At 43.4% G+C, this 7,323-nt stretch overlaps 1 long non-coding RNA gene across 2 annotated transcripts; it reads left to right on the top strand.

Moving 5' to 3' along the window:
- Positions 1 to 1,501: 1,501 nt before the first annotated feature.
- Positions 1,502 to 7,095, top strand: LOC127556956 (uncharacterized). Of its 2 annotated transcripts, none has more exons than XR_007952586.1 (3): positions 1,502 to 3,430; positions 4,103 to 4,352; positions 5,633 to 7,095. It is a non-coding gene; the product is annotated as an uncharacterized LOC127556956 (long non-coding RNA). The 2 variants fall into 2 exon arrangements; XR_007952585.1 differs by lacking the exon at positions 1,502 to 3,430 and adding an exon at positions 3,439 to 3,664.
- The last annotated feature ends 228 nt before the right edge of the window (positions 7,096 to 7,323 follow it).

The following is a 7,323-nucleotide window of genomic DNA, read 5'->3' as shown; positions in this document are numbered from 1 at the left end:
CCAAAGAATGTAAGCTCCTTGGGGGCAGGGCCTGACTTTTGTAATCAGGGATGGTGGCCTGAGATTTGAATAGACTTTTTTTTTTCTTTTCTGAGGCAATTGGGGTTAAGTGACTTGCCCAGGGTCACACAGCTAGGAAGTGTTCAGAGTCTGAGGCCAGATTTGACCACAGGTCCTCCTGACTTCAGGGCTGCTGCTCTATCCACTGTGCCACCTACTGTCCTGTGGCCTGACATTTGAAAAGAATATTTGATTTCTCTCCCTCCCCCCCCCCCCCCCCAGCCCTCTTCCATTACTTTCCCCTTCTAGGAAGTAAGTTCCTCTGGGGCAGAGACTGGCTGTGTGCATCCATTCTTGCAAGAATGTGAAATAATTCTTTCCCGCATTCATCTGTGAATCAGGGGAGTTCTCGGCTACATTCCCTGATGATTAAGAAGGGAAACTGGTACTGGGATGGCCAACAAAAGAGCCTACAGGGCAGAGCTCTGAAGGGTCCCCTTGGGGACTTTCACTGTAGGAAGTGCACAGGGAAAAGAGAACGGCCATGGGTCAGAGAAGGACAATCTAGGCTAAACAGAAAGGGAAAGAGGACAGTGAGGGGAAGGAGAGAAACCCTCATTGGAAAGGGGAAGAAAAATGGATGAACTTTTAAAAAACTAATAAACATGGCTAGTTGAATGGCAAGACATGAAAGGAAATCTGCTAGAGAAGGAAAAGAGGGGAATGAAGAAATGTGGAATGAGATGAAAGCAGAAGAGATGAACAAATGTTTAAAGAAATTGGTGGCAAAGGACTTACAGCATCTTCTAAATGGGACAACAGGAATATACACATTTCTTTGCAACATATAGACCTTCTACAAAAATTAAGCACTAGCATAGAGATTGCACCCAAATGTAAAAAGGTAGAAATAATTAATACACCCTTTCATTCCCTGTGAGAAATGGATGGACATTTATTTGATTTCCACAGTTCTGAGAATTAAAGTGGAGAAATGAAATTTAAATTAGAAACCTTACTCCCACAAGGACATCAGGAAATAATCAAGGGTGAAGGTCATCTTCCCCCCAAAGAATGTAAGCTCCTTGGGGGCAGGGCCTCACTTTTGTAATCAGGGATGGTGGCCTGAGATTTGAATAGACTTTTTTTTTTTTCTTTTCTGAGGCAATTGGAGTTAAGTGACTTGCCCAGGGTCACACGGCTAGGAAGTGTTCAGAGTCTGAGGCCAGATTTGACCACAGGTCCTCCTGACTTCAGGGCTGGTGCTCTATCCACTGTGCCATCTAGCTGTCCTGTGGCCTAATATTTGAAAAGAATATTTGATTTCCCCCCCCAGCCCTCTTCCATTACTTTCTCCTTCTAGGAAGTAAGTTCCTCTGGGGCAGAGACTGGCTGTGTGCATCCATTCTTGCAAGAATGTGAAATAATTCTTTCCCGCATTCATCTGTGAATCAGGGGAGTTCTCGGCTACATTCCCTGATGATTAAGAAGGGAAACTGGTACTGGGATGGCCAACAAAAGATCCAACCCTAAATGGAGGTTTAGCAGTGACGTGAAATAATGACAGAGTCAGAGAACAAAGATTCCAGGATCTCAGAAATGATAAGTTTGCAAAGGAAAATGAAAATGATTAAACAACATCCCCAAATTTCTGGCATTCAATTAAAGTAGTCCTCAAGTGGGAAACATAGACTTACTGTGAGAAATAAATGGCCATTTGGTTTCCACAATTATGAAAATTTAATTGAAGAAATAAAACAAAGTAAAAAATTGAAACTCACAATCCACCAAAGAATAACAAAGGACATCTTACCCCCAAAAAATGTAAGCTCTGGGGCAGCTAGGTGGCACAGTGACCAGAACACCAGCCCTGAAGGGAGGAGGTCCTGAGTTCAAATCTGCACTCAGACACAACACTTTCTAGCCCTGTGAACCTAGTCAAGTCAATTAGCCCCAATTGCCTCAGAAAAAAAAAGGATACCCAGCTGTAAATCACCTGAGCTTCTTGCCCATCTTTATGATAGATTATGTTCTATCACTCAGGAAAATTGTGAGGTTGCTGATTACGTTATTTGGGGCTATTGTTTCAATATTGAAACCTAGAATTGTTAAGTAGTATTGAGTTGTGGGTTATGATGTTGGCACAGAAAGGAACAGGATATTGGGCCCAGAGAGCAGAGTGAGATGTTGGGTGGGCACTCAATGAGGTTAAAGTACCCAAATGATGTGGGTGATGTAGAAGTTCCTGAGTGGAACTTGCCCTTTGCCAAGAGAAAGAAAACCCCCCATGAGGCTGGGGCATGCCCTTAGCTTGCAGGCTTAATCCTGAAAGGGACTTAGCACCCTGAAAGCTAGTCAGCCATACAGAGAATGGGAAGCATGGTGGAGTTAGGAGAGATAGCGCCTGGTATGGGAGAAGGAGAAGTGGAAAGCCACACAGAGCAGCGGGCTTTGGCAGACTGACTCAAATGAAGGCAGCAGCCATGGGGAGGCCCATGAGTAGATTTTATTGGGAAAAGGAAACCTGGACATGACTGGGGTTCCTGACAGGACAGGGCAAGGTGGGACTGTGCAAGGTCTCTACAGAGGGAGGGTCTCAGGGCTTTGACGCACCTTGGATCTCAGACTGACCACCTCCCCCAAGGATGGGACTAGAGAGCTACAGGAATCTCTACCAGGGCTTTTTCCCTACTTGTCTCAGGGATTCTAAATTAGGTTTGTACGGGCAGGGGAAGTGGACTCAGCCCCTGTTCTGGGGTCCATTGCCCTCGTTTGTGCACTTGTCTGGTTTGGAAAAAGCTTGGTTCTGGCTGTAGAGTTCCAGGCTCTTCACCTTGACGTTTATAGCTCTTTGATTGGGATTTTTGGTGGTTAATCTGAAATTTGGGACAGAAAACTGCCCACCAGTCATTTGTATTGGCTTAGGAAGGTAAAGGCTTAGTCCCCCCTTCCCCCACTGGGTGTGGCTGCTCCTTAGAAGTGAGAAAACAAACCCTCTCACTGGAGCTCACCCCCCAAGCTTCTCTGTCTCCCTTGATGGTTAAATGAACTTCCTTTCACTGTACTTGCTTCTGTTATTTAACGAAATAGCTTATGGTTATACGGTGCTAATAACTGAGTGTTTGCCTTTCTCTTCCACGTCCCGGGCTGTTTAAGGCTCCGTCACTGGGGACGCTGTGTCCGAGGTTCTACTGCTGAGCCAGGCCAGGAACTTGCAGGAAGTTTGTTCGGTTTCCGGCTAACCCCAAGTTCTCAGAAACCTGTCCCTTCCCCAGCATGTAAGAAGGGCGGCAGGGTCTCCTTGGGGAGCAGAATGACAGGAAATGGGACCCGGAGCTTTCTGAAGCCCCCGGAGCAGGGTTTCGGCCTGACAAGCCGGCATCGGATGCGGGCCGGGCTCTGCAGGGCCGGGGGACAGAGAGTTTAGGAGGTAAAAACTCTGCTTCGTGAAACTTGCTCTGGAGATGAAATCCCTCGGGAGCATCCCCGCCACCGTTTGGGTTCTGACTCTGGGAACGATTATCTGACTGACGTCAGTGACCCAGCTTTTGAGAGAAACCCCGGGAAGTCACTGGGACAGGTTCCCAGCAGGCGGAGGTGGGATTGTCGGCCGTCCCCCTCAGGCCCCTGCTTTCTCCTCCTAAAGCCAATTTCTGTGATCCGAGTAAGTGGCCGCCGGGGCCGTCCTGCCTGCCTCTTCTCTGCCGGGGTAACAGGGTCTCCTCCTCCTCCGTAACGGGACAGCCTCCTCCCCTCCCCCGTCTCCTCGGTCTCTGGCTGTAGCACAGCCTTGGGAAGGGAAGATGGAGTGCACTGGGCTGCCTTGTGCTTCTTGCCCGCTAGATGTGGCCATTGTCTCTGTGCTGGATTTCAGGTTCCCATTTCCTCATTTCTTCTCCCATTTTGGGCTTTGGGTCAGGGGAGCCTTTGAGAGGCTGTAAATGGGGACAGACACAGGAGCAGGGCGGGGCGAAGGGGGGGAGGGGAGGCCATTCAGGATTGTCCCCCTCTGGCTCAGGAGAGGGACATCTGCTGCTGAGAGATGGGCCTGTTTGTGCTCAGCTGTAAACTCCCCACCCTCTTTTTCTGGTTCTGATTTCAGGCTCGGTTTAATGAGATTATAGACAGTAAAATGGCGTTTTTGTATTTCTCCTGGGCATTGCTTATCATGGGCCGTGAGCTGTTAACTGAACACCAACCCTCACAATTATGGCCGCCTTCCTCAGGCAACCAGGGAGGAGCTTTGTAATCAGTGTCCAGGAATCTCCCAATACCTCCCAATGGAACTGGGCCCTTCTGTGCATTTACATCTAGTCCTCCCACGGGCTTCCCGGTCTGCAAAGATCTGAGAGGTAAAGGATCATTTCTTCATCTAATTTCCTTTAATCTCACTCTTTTTCCCCCTGAGGCAATTGGGGCTAAGTGACTTGCCCAGGGTCACACACCCAGGAAATGTGAAGTGTCTGAGGCCAGATTTGAACTTAGCTCCTCATGACTAAAGTGAGAATTTAGGTTAGGGTTAGGGGTGCTCCACCTGCTACACCAAGTAGCTGCCCCTATGACATCACTCTGTGTATAAATCATGACCCCATGACAGTATAGGGTGTTAGCTGTGGGTCAGCACCTAGTTTCTGCCATCCTAGTGTCCAATTTTCCCAGCGGTTTTTGTCAAATGGTGAGTTTTTATCCTAAAAGCTGGGGTTTAGGGCTTTGTTAAATACTAGGCTATTATAGCAATTGACTATTTTGCCCCGTGAGCCTAATCTGTTTCAGAGATCGGCTGCTCTGTTTCTTTGCCAGAACCGAATGGGTTTGATGAACTGCTGCTTTATGATATGGTTTTAGATCTGCCACAGCTAAACCCCCTTCACTAGCAGTTTTTTTTCATTAATTCCCTTGAAATTCTTGATCTCGTATTCTGCCAGATGAATTTTGTTATTATTTTTTCTCGATCCATTAAATAACTTCTTGGGAGTTTGATTGGTGTGGCACTGAATAAGTAGATTAATTTAGGCAGTCTTTGCTCGGCCTACCCATGAGCACTCAATGTTTTTCCAATTCATTAGATCTGACTTTCTTTGTGAGGAAAATGTTTTGCAGCTGTTTTCCTATAGTTCCTGACTTGACCTTCACAGGTAGACTCCCAAATAGGTTATGTTGCAGCTGTCCTGGTTGATAGCTCAAATATTAGCACCCTTTGTTTTCAGAAGCTAGATGAATGAGGCAGGAGACTCATAGAGTGGGAAAAGAGCTCCAGTTTATTATGCAGCCACAGCATGGTTGACAGGCATTTTTGCAAGTGTGATCAGTGAACAACAGGCAATCCCCAGTCATCATTCAGACAAGAGCTCATGGGCTTTGCGTGTGCAAGGTATCTGCCAATGGGAAGAGAGCCAACCCAGCCACTTCAGCAACTCGCTCACAGGGGGGAGGCCCTTCAAGGCATCCCTGTGTATGAGCAACTGCACTGTTACCCTCATCCCCTTTCCCAGGAGCACATCACTGCTCCTTCCTCAACAAGAGTGTTTCTGCAACGTGGCAGGAAACTCATGGTGCATCAAAGGTCACAGTGGCCTCTGTACTCCCTTTCTGCAGAGTCCCATACCTAACAATTCCCTCTTTTTTCTTTTAGATAAGAAATCCTTTCTTGAGCTACAACCTCTGAAAAGACAGGGGAGAAAGATCTAGAAAAGCGTCCTAATATTTCAGGATAACACAGTAATAACAACACCACAACCCACAGGACAAGCACCAAGCACCGTGAAGAAGTCTTATCAAACCAATGTGTGTTTTTTTCAGCAGTTTTATCTGAATTTAAATCTTCATGGGAAACCTTCTCTGTGTCAGATTTTAGACATAGAGACAGAGAGATAAACCTTGGTAAGGAGAAATACTTGAATTGTAGAGGAAATAGAAGCCACAGATTTAAGGAGGCTGAAAAAAGACAAAAATGAACATAGTAGCATAGTCTTTAGTAAACCTATACACTGCAGCTACTGGAGTAAGGACAAAACTGATAGAAAAAAATTAGAAAATTGTCTGGCAGAAATTAATTATCATTGTATGAAGGCAAAATTCAAACAGAGGAATTAGATAAAAATGATCACATTTTAAATAAATTAAAGAAATAAAGAAAAAATTGCATTTTGAAACAACGGATAGGGAGAAAATTCATGACCAATCAAGAAATAAAGAATATAACAAAGAGACAAAATGGGAAATTTTGATTATATAAAATCAGGTTTTGCATAGAGAGAACAAGTATTGTTAAAATTAGAAGAAAAAGAGTTAACTGGGAATAGTACCAGGTGATCAGTTAATAAAATAATGACACTATAAAAATAAACAAAAAAATTGAAAAATTTAAGAATTATGATTATCACAATGACCAGCCACAACTCCAGAAAACTGATGATGAATCATGTAACTGATTTCATGTTATATACCACATTCAATATATAGAATAAGACATTCATTTTTATACATGGTTAGTGTGAGAAGTTATTTTGTTTTATTTTGTACATTTGTTACAAAATTTTCTTTTTTTGCTTTTTCAGTTTCTTATGCTTGGGAGAAGCACTAGAGATGTTACTACAAAAAAAAATTGAAAAAAATTTTTAATGCATAAAAGAAAATAGAGAATAAATGCCAGAAATAATTACATGGAAGCAAAGCAATTTTGCAAGTTTCATATTAAATTTGTTATGTTTAAAAAGAAAAGCATTTAGGGCAGATAGGTGGCACAGTGGATAGAGCACCAGCTGTGAAGTCAGGAAGACCTGAGTTCAAATGTGGCTTCAAATTCTTAACACTTCCTAGCTGTGTGACCTTGGGCAAATCACTTGAACCCAACTGCCTCAGCAAAAAAAAAAAAAAAGAAAGAAAGAAAGAATGAAAAGATGGAAGGAAGAAGAAAAGGAAGGAAGGAAAGAAAGAAAGAAAGAGAAAAAGAAAAAAACAATGTATACATTGTAGAGACTTAAAGTTTCATTATTTTTTTTCTATTCTCTGTATTTGGAAATTCTTATTTATTTTTGTTATATTCATAATACAAATAATTTTAACTTTAGAAAAGAAAACTGAAAAATTGGGAAATTTTATAATTTAAGAAAGCATTATTATCAATGCTGAATGATCTCTAAATAGGATAATAATTTTATTTTATTATTTTTTATTATTATAGTTTTTATTGATAAAACATATACATGGGGAATTTTTCAACATTGACCCTTGCAAACACTTCTGTTCCAACTTTTCTCCTCCTTCCCTCCACCTCCTCCCCTAGATGGTAGGCAGTCCCATACATGTCAAACATGTTAAAGT

The sequence above is a fragment of the Antechinus flavipes genome, chromosome 3 (genome assembly GCF_016432865.1).
Source record: "Antechinus flavipes isolate AdamAnt ecotype Samford, QLD, Australia chromosome 3, AdamAnt_v2, whole genome shotgun sequence".
Lineage (NCBI taxonomy): Eukaryota > Metazoa > Chordata > Mammalia > Dasyuromorphia > Dasyuridae > Antechinus > Antechinus flavipes.
Note: the sequence above shows the minus strand (reverse complement) of the source record. Positions and strands in the feature narration are given on the sequence as shown.